We start from the raw sequence: 15929 nt of genomic DNA on the forward strand, positions 1-15929 counted from the left end.
TGAAGGAGCGGCCACATGTCCACTCACAGGCAGAGCGGGCGATGCCACAAGGACAGCCTCCTCATTGACCCTCCGCCTCGTGCGCCGCGAGCGCCGCTGACCCCACCACTCCCCTTGAGGAGGGTGGCCCAACCGCGCCCGGTACCCACAAAGATGTCTCGACAGCAGGGACCTTGGGTGAAGCATGTAACTCCTGGGGTGTACCATGCGACGCACCAGACTCCCTACTGCCGCTACACTCTGAGGCAACAGCCCGAAGACGGCTGACCGCGGCCATCAACACGTTTAGCTGTTCGCGAACAGTGGCCAGCTCCTCCTGCGTCCGTACACAGCAGTCACACATCCTATCCATCCAAAGAAATCAATTTACTGTAGAGAGTTTATCAGCTTTTAAGTAGACTGCTAATTCACTAAAGGCGGCTGATAACTGACTAAACTGTGGTTACTAGACACTTCTTGTTGAAAACAATGAAAATAAGCACTACCTGTCTGTGGACTGTATCCAAAACAAACACTAGCACTACTGGCACCAAAGCTGACTATAGGGACTCTCTCTGACTGTTTTCAAAACAAACACGAAATCTATGGAACACTATTACTAGTACTCGAAAATTAAAGCTCCCTAAAATCAAAAACACGCGCCCATCCACCGAGCTGGCGATGTTTTGATTTTACGCCAAAATAAACTCAATGACAGCTCTCTGCTTGTAATGCACCTCCGTTATCGCGCCATTTCGAAGGCTACGTATAGCGCCACCATTTACCGGAATTTCATGAAACTATAGGGGTTGAGGTGGGAGCATTCAAAGATATCCCACAACAGATTCTGCATTTTTTCAACAGAAACTGACTGAGAAAAAAACGTGTTGCGCTACTTATTGAATTCCCCTCGTACTTACTTAATACTTTTGACCATTGATGGTTTTACAAAATTGTAGCTCACTCTAAGAGATTAACTTATTCCTCTTCCGTAATACAGTGTCAAAATTTGATTCCAATACAAAATTTCCTGCCAGGAAGTTTTGTTTATTCGTGTTATACATGGCATAACACGATTTTACCCTTAATACCCATCATTCAAATTAGATTTCTGAATCAGAACTCTGCATAATCATTTAATGTCTAAATCGACACGCAAGTCGCCGAAGTGCCATCACCTCAAAAGACTTGCACCAGGCGACTGGTCTATCTGACGGGAGGCCCTACCCACATGACATTTCATTTTAGTTTTTCCTTGTATAAAGAACGCAGATGTCATTACGCCTGACTAATTTGTGCTATTGCGCTGAATGCTAATAATCTGCGTATCTAAGCACACTTCACGGTAGTTTGAGATTTGTGTCGGTTTCCTTTCATGGGCCAGCAATGTATTTATTACACAATAGAGGCTGACAGTGGTTCAGTAATTTTCACAGTATTTAATGTTGAATTTTGCGGTACACATTATACATGTAAATGAACAACTGAGAGCTTGTGGTGGAGTGGGCGAGATCAATCCATTTTTCCTTTATCTATTCTAGCAGGATCAGGAGGAGTAAGAAATCATTTTGGCCTTTCAGTAACAGTTCTGAGAGGCTCTGGCAATTTATATCCTTTTTTTTCATTTTTACAATTTCAAACTCGGAAGTATCTGTTCTTTCGCTCCTGAGTGGAATACTTCGGTATAAATGGAGTATTTGTGATTGGTGTCTAAGTAGTACTGTGCAAAACTAGAGTCTGTTTACAGTAATGTTCCTTCAGTTTCGTGCAGTCCAACATTAGATGATGTGTTAACTAAAAATTGCGACAAGCGCAAATAAGAATGCGTACATGGGGATTTGAAACGTGATATTTCCAAGTATGAGTGTAGAGTCTTACGAGGACTCTGTATTGTCACTTGTCAACATCTCAAATGGGACAACAAAACTTATATCCAACGAATATGGGGATCATAATATCAAATACAATTCAATAGCTACCTCCTCAAGCCACTGTAGCATTATTCTGGCGTTGTTGCAGTGACTCTTCCTGTGGTATCGTCCAGACAGCGCGGTGCCATACCGATAACATTAGAGAGGGCTTGCTGAAATCCGCAACAACCAATGGGAGACACTCCAGAAGAGACACCCTCACTCTCAGCGTATCAGCGCCCTCGTGCTGAGGTCAGTATAGTGTCGAGCATGCAAGAGCTTAGCCCAGTTCGAGACTTGAGTTACAGCAGTCAACATCATAGTATAGCACCACTAAGGTGTTAAAATTTTAGATGAACTTGTACTAGTGTTAAAATTTTAGATGCACTTGTACTATTGTGAATGTCACTCACCTGCAACAGAACAATTTGTTACTCTACGCATCATGTGATGCTTTAATAGTCAGTGAAAGTTGTAAATTATAAATTAGTCATGTGGCAAAGAAGTGTGTCAAAGTTAAGTAAATCTTTCATTCGTTTATGTAATGAAGCGCACTAATACACTGAAAAGCCAAAGAAACTGGTACACCTGCCTAATATCGTATAGGGCACGCGCGAGCACGCGGAAGTCCCGCAACACGACGTGGCATGGACTCGACTAATGTCTGAAGTAGTACAGGAGGGAACTGGAACCATAAATTCTGCAGGGCTGTCCGTAATTCCGTAAGAGTACGAGGGAAGTGGAGATCTCATGTGAACAGCACGTTGCAAGGCATCCCAGGTATGCTCAATAAAGTTCATGTTTGGGGAGTTTGGTGGCCAGCGGACGTGTTTAAACTCAGAACAATGTTCCTGGAACCACTCTGTAGCAATTATGGACTATAGGGTGTCGCATTGTCCTGCTGGAATTGCCCAAGTCCTTCGGAATACACACTGGACATGAATGGATGCAGGTGACCAGACAGAATGCTTGCGTACGTGTCACCTATCAGAGTCGTATCTAGACGTATCACGGGCCACATATCATTCCAACTGCACACGCCCCACACTATTACAGAGCCTCTACAAGCTTGAATAGTCCCCTTCTGACATGCAGGGTCGATAGATTCATGAGGCTGTCTCTATACTCATATACGACCATCCACTCGATACAATTTGAAACGAGACTCGTCCGATCAGGCAATATGTTTTCAGTCATCAACAGTCCAATGTCGGTGCTGACGGGCCCACGCGAGGGGAAAAGCTTTGTGTCGTGCAGTCATTAAGGGTACACAAGTGGATCTTCGGCTTCGAAAGCCCAATCCGACCGCTGTAGCCGAGCGGTTCTATGCACTTCAGTCCGGAACCGCGCTGCTGCTACGGTCGCAGGTTCGAATCTGCCTCGGGCATGGATGTGTGTGATGTCCTTAGGTAGGTTAAGTTTACGTAGTTCTAAGTCTAGGGGACTGATGACCTCAGATGTTAAGTCTCATATTGCTTAGAGCCATTTGAACCGAAAGCCCATATCGATTATGTTTCGTTGAATGGTTTGCACGCTGACACTTGTTGATGCACCAGCATTGAAATCTGCAGCAATCTGCGGAAGGGTTGCACTTCTGTCACACTGAATGATTCTCTTCAGTCCGTGTTGATCCAGTTCTTGAAAGATCTTTTTTCCGGCCGCAGTGATGTCGGATATTTGATGTTTTACCTGAAATGATCGTGCGGGAAAATCGCCACTTCATTGCTAACATCGGAGATCCTGTGTCCCGTCTCTCGTGCGCCGGCTGTAACACCACATTCAAACTCACTTAAATCTTGATAACCTTCCATTGTGCAAGCAGCAACCGGTGTAACACCTACGCCAGACACTTGTTGTGTCATATAGGCGTTGCCGACCGCAACATAGTATTCTTCCTGTTCACACATCTCTGTCTTTGAATACGCATATCTATACCAGTTTCTTTGGCGCTTCAGTGTATTTCATAAGTTATAGTACCGATGAGTAGTCACCCAGAGCAATTAAAGAACACACAGCTATGACCGGACAAAAATACCTTCGTCTGGCTCAAAAACGGTTCAAATGGCTCTGAGCACTATGCGACTTAACGTCTGAGGTCATCAGTCGCCTAGAACTTAGAAATAATTAAACCTAACTAACCTAAGGACATCACACACATCCATGCCCGAGGCAGGATTCGAACCTGCGACCGTAGCGGTCGCGCGGTTCCAGACTGTAGCGCCCAGAACCGCTCGGCCACCAAGGCCGGCCTTCGTCTGGCCACAACACTTCCCTTGTTGCAAGTACTGTGTCCAGCAGATAAAGACATTACTCATGAAGGTATTTCACGGGTCACTAATGATACACTGAGGTGGCAAAAGTCATGGGATAGCGGTATGCACATATACAGATGGCGGTAGGCTCGAGTACACAAAGTTTAAAAGGGCACTGCATTGGCGGAGCTATCATTTATACTCAGGCGACTCATGTGAAAAGGTTTCCGACGTGATTATGGTAGCACGACGAGAATTAACACCTTCGAAGGCAGAATGGTCGTTGGAGCTAAACCAGTGGGACATTCCATTTCGAAAATCTTTAGGGAATTCAATATTCCAAGATCCACATTTCAGGCATTACTTCCCACCGCAGAGAAAACTGTGGCCAACGGCTTTCACTTAACGACAGAGAGCAGCGACGTCTGCTTCGAGTTGTCAACAGACAATCAAGACTGCGTGAAGTAACCACAGAAATCAATATGGGACCGAAGACGAACGTATGCGTTAGGACAATGTGGCGAAATTTGACGTTAATGGGCTATGGCAGCAGACGACCGACCCGAGTGCTTTTTCTAACAGCACTATATCGCGTGCAGTGCCTCTCCTGGGCTGGTGAGCATATCGGTTGGGTCTCAGACGACTGGAAAATCGTGGCCTCGTCAGATGGGTCCCGATTTCAGTTGGTAAGAGCTGGTATTAGGATTCAAGAGTGCCGAAGACCTCACGAAGCCATGGGCCCAAGTTGTCAACAAGGCAGTGTGCAAGTTATTGGTGGTTCCATAACGGTGTGGGCTGTGTTTACATGGAACAATTCACTGAGTGGACATTTTTATGATCGATTACTTGGAGACCATGTGCAGCCATTCGTGGACTTCATGTTCCAAGAAAACGATGTAATTTTTGTGGATGACAATGCGCCATGTCACTCGGCCACAACTGTTCACGATTGTTTTGAAGAACATTCCGGGACGATTCGAGCGAACGATTTGGCCACCCGTAGCACATTTATTGTATATAATCTAGAGGTCAGTTCGTGCAGAAATCCATGCACCGGCAACACTTTCGAAGTTATAGGCCGCTATAGCCTATAGCCATGCTATAGCGTGGCTCTTTATTTCTGCAGGGGCTTCCAACGACTTGTTGAGTACATGCCACGTTCAGCTGCTGCACTACGCCAGGCAAAAGGGGTTCCGACATGATATTAGGAGGTAGCCCATGACATATGTCACCTCAGTGTATTTAGGTAGTCCAAAGTTTGCTGGTATCTTCTATACCGACCTTCAGTCCTAGGGACGCTTATGGGAATGCTTAATACGATATTGTACTGTGAACACTGATGTAGATACGTCCTGTAGCGCAAGTTTCGAGTGCTTGTTTTCCTAGCAGACGGTTGCTTCCGAAACAGTCATGGAAGCTAAATAACAGCGATCGTGATGCACTTTACACATGATCTCATATACAGAGTGTTTCAAAAATGACCGGTATATTTGAAACGGCAATAAAAACTAAACGAGCAGCGATAGAAATACACCGTTTGTTGCAATATGCTTGGGACAACAGTACATTTTCAGGCAGACAAACTTTCGAAATTACAGTAGTTACAATTTTCAACAACAGATGGTGCTGCGGTCTGGGAAACACTATAGTACGATATTTTCCACATATCCACCATGCGTAGCAATAATATGGCGTAGTCTCTGAATGAAATTACCCGAAACCTTTGACAACGTGTCTGGCGGAATGGCTTCACATGTAGATGAGATGTACTGCTTCAGCTGTTCAATTGTTTCTGGATTCTGGCGGTACACCTGGTCTTTCAAGTGTCCCCACAGAAAGAAGTCACAGGGGTTCATGTCTGGCGAATAGGGAGGCCAATCCACGCCGCCTCCTGTATGTTTCGGATAGCCCAAAGCAATCACACGATCATCGAAATATTCATTCAGGAAATTAAAGACGTCGGCCGTGCGATGTGGCCGGGCACCATCTTGCATAAACCACGAGGTGTTCGCAGTGTCGTCTAAGGCAGTTTGTACTGCCACAAATTCACGAAGAATGTCCAGATAGCGTGATGCAATAATCGTTTCGGATCTGAAAAATGGGCCAATGATTCCTTTGGAAGAAATGGCGGCCCAGACCAGTACTTTTTGAGGATGCAGGGACGATGGGACTGCAACATGGGGCTTTTCGGTTCCCCATATGCGCCAGTTCTGTTTATTGACGAAGCCGTCCAGGTAAAAATAAGCTTCGTCAGTAAACCAAATGCTGCCCACATGCATATCGCCGTCATCAATCCTGTGCACTATATCGTTAGTGAATGTCTCTCGTGCAGCAATGGTAGCGGCGCTGAGGGGTTGCCGCGTTTGAATTTTGTATGGATAGAGGTGTAAACTCTGGTGCATGAGACGATACGTGGACGTTGGCGTCATTTGGACCGCAGCTGCAACACGGCGAACGGAAACCCGAGGCCGCTGTTGGATCACCTGCTGCACTAACTGCGCTTTGCCCTCTGTGGTTGCCGTACGCGGTCGCCCTACCTTTCCAGCACGTTCATCCGTCACGTTCCCAGTCCGTTGAAATTTTTCAAACAGATCCATTATTGTATCGCTTTTCGGTCCTTTGGTTACATTAAACCTCCGTTGAAAACTTCGTCTTGTTGCAACAACACTGTGTTCTAGGCGGTGGAATTCCAACACCAGAAAAATCCTCTGTTCTAAGGAATAAACCATGTTGTCTACAGCACACTTGCACGTTGTGAACAGCACACGCTTACAGCAGAAAGACGACGTACAGAATGGCGCACCCACAGACTGCGTTGTCTTCTATATTTTTCACATCACTTGCAGCGCCATCTGTTGTTGAAAATTGTAACTACTGTAATTTCGAAAGTTTGTCCGCCTGAAAATGTACTGTTGTCCCAAGCATATTGCAACAAACGGTGTATTTCTATGGCTGCTCGTTTAGTTTTTATTGCCGTTTCAAGTATACCGGTCATTTTTGAAACACCCTGTATATTATTACATGCTCCAGTTAGGCGTTCCTTTGCCGACCGTAAATATAAATGTCGTGTGGCATCTCTGGCTGAGATGTTCCTTGAGGTTCAGTATTTTAAATTGAAATGTGCTTTCTACATTATTACCGGGAGAACACCTTTCTGTAGCGAAATGCTGGTATTATTTCTTAAGAACAGTTTATCGTGAACGTATATGTGATGAGTGCGTTTCAGTGTAATGTCATATCTAGGGCATTTATGGCAAGAAGACGGAGAAGGGAAAGAAAAGACAGCAACATAGCAATCCCATCTGCTTGGGACTGCGACTGATTACTGTATTCCTATCCTTCCTTGTAATAGTCTACTGTCGCTATGTACTACGGCTCCTTATGGAATCAAAGTTGGTTAGGAGAAGGGAAAGACTGAAACACAGTTTCGTCACGTGCCACCACCAGCGAATAGCACCACCAGAGAATAGCACCAAGGTGACTGTCGAGATTAGCTTTTCTATCAGACTGGTGGATCACCATCAACAATGTCGCTTGTCCTCCCTCCATGAGGCTCTGAGAAGAACTTTTACGGATTTAGCCTATTACACTACTGATCAGAATATTAATATTATGACTCCACGACTTTCTGGTCAAATACTCATGATGCAGATAACCTGTAGCAATAGATTTCAAACTATCTACGGTATGTGATCAAAAGTATCAGAACTCCCTCAAAAACATACGTTTTTCATATTAGGTGCATTTTGCTGCCATCTACTGCCAGGCACTTCATATCAGCGACCTCAGTAGTCATTAGACATCGTGAGAGAGCAGAATGGGGCGCTCCGCGGAACTCACGGACTTCGAACGTGGTCAGGTGATTTGGTGTCACTTGTGTCATACGTCTGTACGCGAGATTTCCACACTCCTAAATATCCTTAGGGGATAGTGAAGTGGATACGTGAAGGGACACGTACAGCACAAAAGCATACAGGCCGACCTCGTCTGTTGACTCACAGAGCCGGCGACAGTTGAAGAAACCCGTAATGTGTAATACGCAGACGTCTACCCAGACCATCGTACAGGAATTCCAAACTGCATCAGTATCCACTGCAAGTACTATGACAGTTAGGTGGGAGGTGAGAAAACTTTGATTTCATGGTCGAGCGGCTGCTCATAAGCCACACATCACGCCGGTAAGTGACAAACGACGTCTCGCTTGGTGTAAGGAGCGTAAACGATTGAACAGTGGAAAAACGTGTGGAGTGACAAATCACGGTACACATTGTGGCGATCCGATGGCAGGGTGTGGGTATGGCAAATGCCCGGTGAATGTCATATGCCAGCGTGTGCAGTGCCAACAGTAAAATACGGAGGCGGTGGTGTTATGATGTGGTCATGTTTTTCATGGAGATGGCTTGCGCCCCTTGTTGTTTTGATGGCACTATCACAGTACAGGCCTACATTGATGTTTTATGCACCTTCTTGATTCCCACTGTTGAAGAGCAATTCGGGGATGGCGATTGCATCTTTCAACACCATCGAGCACCTGTTCATAATGCACGGCCTGTGGCGGAGTGGTTACACGACAATAACATTCCTGTAATGGACTGGCGTACAAAGAGCTCTTACCTGAATCCAATAGAACACATTTGGGATGTTTTGGAACGCCGACTTCGTGCCAGGCCTCACCGACCGACATCGATACCTCTCTTCAGTGCAACACTCCGTGAAGAATGGCTGCCGTTCCCGAAGAAACCTTCCAACACCTGATTGAACGTATGCCTGCGAGAGTGGAAGCTGTCATCAGGGCTAAAGGTGGGCCAATACCATATTGAATTCCAGCATTACCAATGGAAGGCGCCACGAACTTGTAAGTCATTTTCATCCAGGTTTCCGGATACTTTTGATCACATAGTGTACCTCAAGAGTGGAGCAACTTGACTCCCGAATGCGTTAACGATTTTGGCTAAAGGATCCGTGTATAACGCAAAGGAAGATAAAGGTTTTACGTTTCGTCGAGATCGAAATTCTTAGAGATGGATCACTAGCTGGGACGACCGAGCGAGGTGACGCAGTGGTTAGACACTGGACTCGCATTCGGGAGAACGACGGTTCAATCCCGCGTCCGGCCATCCTGATTTAGGTTTTCCGTGGTTTCCCTAAATCGCTCCAGGCAAATGCCGGGATGGTTCCTTTGAAAGGGCACGGCCGACTTCCTTTCCCATCCTTCCCTAATCCGATGGGACCGATGACCTCGCTGTCTGGTCTCCTTCCCCAAACAACCCCCAACTAGCTGGGACTCTGAGTACAGAGCAGGAAACTGACCGTCTCCTTCTCAAGTGAACCCTTCTGGCATGTGCCTGAACCATTTAGGGAAGCCACTGATAATCTAAATCTGAACGACTGAACACGATTCGGGGTCCAGTGCGCCATCTACTGCAGCACCTCGCTCGGTTTGTGTCAACTGCAATCGTATCTTATGACACTGATGGATCTTCAAGGGTACTACTATTGAACTTTTGCTGTGAAGATATTTGCGTTAACGTGTCACGAACGGCTTACTCCGAAATAATTATGTATACCCCATTGAGTTGAGTTACAAGATGTCCCTTTTTTTGTTTTACGAAACGAGGAACCTTTCATCGTCAAAAATCTTGGATGAGGCACGAACATCCAACGTTTTAAGTCTACGAGCAGTTTCATCATTGTTTGTCCACTTTCGGTAGACATTCATGACGGCACAGATTATCGGACGAATATTTTACCTCCAAACACGTGGCATTGAGGAAAATGGCTCTGAGTACTATGGGACTCAACTGCTGAGGTCATTAGTCCCGTAGAACTTAGAACTAGTTAAACCTAACTAACCTAAGGATATCACAAACATCCATGCCCGAGGCAGGATTCGAACCTGCGACCGTAGCGGTCTTGCGGTTCCAAACTGCAGCGCCTTTAACCGCACGGCCACTTCGGCCGGCGGCATTGAGGAAATATAAGTATTGAAACCTCTGAACATCTAAGTAATATGTGAACAAATCCTGACGGGTAGCAGCTCTAAAAAAGTTACAACTAACCGTCACGGTCGAAATTAGCCAATATACCAATAGATTGAAAATGTTGTGATTTGAGGTACCACCGGAATAAGGGAGTGGCTGTAAGCTATTATTTGAAAAACGCCAAAGCAATTGAAATTATTATGTTATGTTGTCAACAAGTGTCCATGTTAATAGACGTAAACCAAATTGTTTATTTCAATTTATTATATACTATAGTGTCCAGAGGTCATAGTGTATAGAGGCTACAGAGGCCATAGGCAATCTGAAAACAGGAAAATCTGTGGACTTGAGGACATGTGGAAAGAAATAATTAAAAATCTGTCCGAAAATGCCAAAAAGTGGTTAATGAGCCTTTTCAGTTGCCGCTGGAGGACTGCCAAAATTCCTAGAATACGGAGGCAAACAAAGGTCATCGCAGTACTTAAACCTGGGAAGGACCCAAATAACCCCAAGAATTACAGGCCAGTCCGTTACTGTGTTCGCTGCTGAAACTTTTTAAACGACTAACAATTATCAGAATAGATGGATATATTGACAGCTGTCTAACTGAAGAACAGGCAGGATTCCGCCCAGGGGAAACCTACACAGGTCAGTCTCAACCTGATTCAATTTATTGAAGACGGTTTTGAGAGGGGCTTTTAACAGGAGTAGTCTTCATTGACCTAACTGCAGCATACGACACTGTAAACTGGAGAACATTCATCTCTAAGGTACACTGGATAACAAACAATGACAGATTGGTAGAAATTCTTGGGACACTTCCGTTTAATAGAAGATTTTTCGTCGAATTCTAACAAAAGAGAAGCAGATATGGCTCTGAGCACTATGGGATTTAACATCTATGGTCATCAGTCCCCTAGAACTTAGAACTACTTAAACCTAACTAACCTAAGGACATCACACAACACCCAGAAGCAGATAGAGAAATAATGAGAATGGGTTGCTACAGAGTCGTGTGCTATCGCCACTGCTTTTCAACAAATATGCTAGTGACCAACTCATTGTCGGAGAGACCAAATCTTTTACTTACGCAGATGATAGGGCAGTTGCGTACCAAGCAAAACCTTTTAAATGAAATTGAAAATGGCCTGAGCGACGACCTCACAATGCTCACAAACTACTAATGATGTAATCATCTAATCAAACCTCAGTAAAAAGCAAGTGGGTCTCTTTCACCTTAACAAGTGGGAGGTAGGAAAGAAGCTTCACATCTTTTGTAATGGTACGCGCCTGAACAACTGTCCCCGTCCATCCTATCTGAGCATCACTTCCGACAGAACCCTAATATATAAGTAATATATTGAGGAAACAAAAGCTAAAATACAAACACATAATGACATACTGAACATACAGATATCTGCAACGTGTAGCGCCGACGTCAACGTACTCCGTACCACGGCACTCGCCATTTGCTTTTCGGTAGCTGAGTTCGGGAAAGATCTCGTTACACTGAAAAATAGATGCACTCCTAAACAATACCTGCAGGAAGATAACTGGCTGCCTGAGACCTACTAGAGTGTACCATTTATATTCATTATCTCTTATTGGCCAACCAAACGTCAGAAGATCATTCCTGAGCTTGAAAGAAAGGAACAAACGGATTAATGACCAGCTTCACCAGCTACACAGTTATCAACCCATCCCGAAAACGCTTAAATGTAGACGAAGTTTCATATACTCACTACAACCAACTGGAACTTCTATAAAATCATTATGGCAAGAAGAATATCCAGGAGCCCTTATCACAGAAGAATCTCTACACCAGGGTCACCTAGACGTGCGACACTGGAAAACGTTGAAGACATTTCGTACGGGCACGGAGCGAGCAATACAACTCATGAAAAGGTGTGGCTACACAGACACTGACAAGTTTGAGTGTGGTGAAACACTTACAGTGGAACACCTTCTAAATTGCCCATTAGAGGCTGCACGCAGAGAGTCCACCCAAGAAGACCTCATGAATTATCCGAGACAGCTCTAGCCTGCACCGAATACTGGATGAGCAAAATATGATATGTCTCATATTTTGATTATGTGTTTCTGTATTGTACTAGTAAGTTTTTATATAGACCCACCTATTTGCATTTTAAATTATGTACTTGGCTTTTTTTCCGTTGCTATATTCTTTGTGATGTAGTCCGTACACAACTAAATAAAATACTATAAGGTTACGCAGCGTCCATTCTTAAAGCCTTAACTAAATTTTTCTACATATATAGAGCTTCTTCTGTTATATGCTATTGTAAATAACTGATGCTTATTGAAAAGGAACGGGCCAAGTATGGAATCTTGTGGCATGTCCGCTCCATCCATTCATGCTTTGAGAGGCTTTGGAGCCAGACTGTGCCGAGACTACAAGGGAAGACCCTTACACCTTCAGATGTTTTCACATTTTCTATTACACACTTAGAAGTTGTAGAGAATTTTGTTAGGTAATGTTTAACACAGAGACGTATGTCCAGAAACGAACATGCTTATCGCCATATTGAGTAGTTTTTGTAGTTTACTGTGACAGAAGCATCAATATTAGACATAGGGTTAAAAAGTGAGTTGATTTACTCCTTGCAACATAGGAAAGAAATATTTCTCGACTGATGGGGTGTTAAGGGTATAGATACAAATATTTTGATAATTGCCACCTTAATATGTACACACTTCAGCGTCGCTAGTTGCTTTTTCGCTGCATTTAAGTCTTCTCGCAAACACAGCACTTAATTTACTACCTGATGTTTTCTACACGGTCATAACTTCACAGCGAAGTGGACTACTCCTATCAGTATAGACAATTCGTTTTGCGACCATGCATCCATGCTTCAACACCTGACCTGCTGCCCAGGGGAAAATAAACATTAATGGTTTAGTTATGCCACAGGTACTTGGAGATACTAACCAACATATAAACATACTACTCGTAATAGCTACAATTATTGGTCTGCAAATAAATTCGATACTGAAACTTCCCGGCAGATTAAAACTGCGTGCCTGACCGAGACTCGAACTCGGGACCTTTGCCTTTCTCGGGCAAGTGCTCTACCAACTGAGCTACCCAAGCACGACTCACGCCCCGTCCTCACAGCTTTACTTCTGCCAGTACCTCGTCTCCTACCTTCCAAACTTTACAGAAGCTCTCCTGCGAACCTTGCAGAACCAGCACTCCTGAAAGTCTCGGTCCGGCACACAGTTTTAATCTGCCAAGAAGTTTCATATCAGCGCACACTCCGCTGCAGAGTGAAAATCTCATTCTGAAATTCAATACTGATATAATGTTGCTTAGTACACTATCCACAGTCATCAACAGAAATATCTCTACTTATATCCCTAACACACTGTATGTTTCTATAACTATTAAATCTCCTCTAATTCGGCTACAACTAGGAATCTATGACAGGAATAAGTCTTTAACACCATGAACTTAACAAGAGGGCACAGTATCGCATTCAAACTACGGCCCAGCAGGTTAAAAGTCCGTCGCTTTACACTCGTGTCATCTCTTCTGACTCTCCAGTTTACGATTGACTCAGTATCTATGCTGGATCTGCTGTGGACGTGTCGCGGATACACAAAATAATCCCTGCGCCAAAAGGCAACATTTCGCAAAAGCACTCGAAACCGTAACTTAATGAAATTGATGTTTGCTTTAAAAACAGTTGGTAGCTCATCATACGGCAGGACCGGCCGCGCTGGCCGTCCAGCTGATAACGGCTTTCATTACGGCTCGTCAGCGGCGCACGCCTAGGCTCACCCTGTCACTCAATCCTGCTCTTATTAGATTGCCCGTAATTCTAGTCTAAATCTGAATGTTGCTGATTAAATCATGTGCAAGCTCACTTCGCCGTTAATTAAAAAAGAGATACAACCTGTCTGCATCAGAGAAGAATGGCGCCATTTTTTCCGCCAGTCGTTTATCTGGGGACACATATGGTCACACGGTGATACGCTGCCCTCATTTGCGATATTGTTTCCGCCGTTACTATTTCGGCGCACAGATGAAAGGCTACACCAGACTGTACGGCATATCCAGCGTGGCTACAACAATTCTTTAATTAAAGCCCATAAATGATTACAGCGTTTGAGGTTGTAACCTCCCCCTCACTTATCGACCTTAATGATAGTGAAAAATTAAACCGCGTGTACCTAATGGAAATTTGGGAAAGCAATCGTCACCGAAGTTAATCTGTCGGTAAAGAGGGAGGAAAGGGTTACATCTAAATGAAAGGAAAAATGCAAATGAAACTGGTGGAAATTAATTTTGAAAAGGGGTAAAGTTAAGAAAGAAAGTAAATGTGCGGCCGTTACGTTAACAGTTAACTAGCGGTAATTAGATATTTGAGATTTGGGGGAAATTACGGTCGCCAGTCCTAAGGACAATTACTATAGTAACTGAAAAAGAAAGGTTATTACACATATAATTAGCACTAGAAGCGTGGCAACTGAAGGTTGACATGTGTAGTGTGAAAACTGAAAGTTTGTCAGAAGTAATAAATTTCGCTACACTCTGACTTAATTTAGCAAAAGAATTAATAAAACCGAAAAATCGAAAGTTAATTTAGTGACTGAAGTTAATAGTGAGCTTTCTTTCTGAAGCACATCGAAATTCAGTAAAATACGGTTAGTCTTGGACTACCTCAACAATCATTTCAAAAGCAACTTGACTCTCCACGATTTAGAAATAAGAGATTTAACTTCGAACTTGAATTATATGATTCTGAACAATTAACAATAGTAAAATTTAGTACGTACCAAGCTGAGCTGCAGTCACAGGTAAGCTAAAATATGCTAACAAAACTCGCACTCTTAATTTGTGCTCGTATAATCTAAATATTGTAGCCAGCTATAAATACTTTAACTGAACTTTGAAATTAAAGCAGTGAAATTGAATTATATTATTTTAATGCTGGCGTTTGAATTTCAACGACACTCGGGTTCATTTCGGAAAAGGAAGGGACCCTGCTTGGCAATGCAATTTGGGCAATGAGCAACAAAGGTTCATGCTAAGTTGCTGTAATTTTGTGATGCAACAATTTTAAAAGCTGAGGTCTGCCATACAGTTCTGTAACTTTACGTGCTTTTAGTCTTCCTTGTTGGTTGATTGAAGGTTTGAAGTCGGCGATCGAGGAGGTGGCGACAGTCACTCATTGTCGGCCGTCGCTGTTGCAGAAGCTGGATGCTGGCGCGCCTTCTTCTCGACACGGTCACCAGGCGAAACGGGCTCTTGATGTGTGCCAGCTAATGCTTCCCGTCCGCGACACCGTGCTAGAAACTACCATAGCCAGTCGATCGCAATTACATGCTGCCAAACCCCGAAAGCCCGGAAACTTGCGGGAGCGTCACACAACACACCTGCTCAATCGCACTACTCCAACCAGATTCTCACTCGCTGCCCGCGCTCCACGCGGCAGAGTTAACCCTACCAAAGATCCTACACACTTTCGTTCTTCACACGACCTATCGATGTATTCGTTCGATAGCATAGTTTTCCCTAGGCAAGACCCAGCGTAAAATACAAATAATATTTACAAAACAAACCAATTATACATCGACATAAATGCATAAATATATATATATATATATATATATATATATATATATATATATATATATATATATACAAATATTAAAACAATTACAATATATAAAGACACAGAAATGTTATATCTTCAGGTAACAAAATAAGGAAAAAATTATGGTACAATAGATGGAAATAGGAGGATATGCATTTCCGGCGTTACAAGATGACACAGAAGATG

The 15929-nt window shown here is 43.8% G+C and overlaps 1 non-coding gene across 1 annotated transcript; it reads right to left on the reverse strand.

The window, feature by feature from the left end:
- Positions 1 to 13160: 13160 nt before the first annotated feature.
- On the reverse strand, positions 13161 to 13235 carry Trnas-aga (transfer RNA serine (anticodon AGA)). Its single transcript has one exon. It is a non-coding gene; the product is annotated as a tRNA-Ser (tRNA).
- Positions 13236 to 15929: the final 2694 nt, after the last annotated feature.

Source organism: Schistocerca nitens, chromosome 3 (genome assembly GCF_023898315.1).
Source record: "Schistocerca nitens isolate TAMUIC-IGC-003100 chromosome 3, iqSchNite1.1, whole genome shotgun sequence".
NCBI classification, from domain to species: Eukaryota; Metazoa; Arthropoda; class Insecta; order Orthoptera; family Acrididae; genus Schistocerca; species Schistocerca nitens.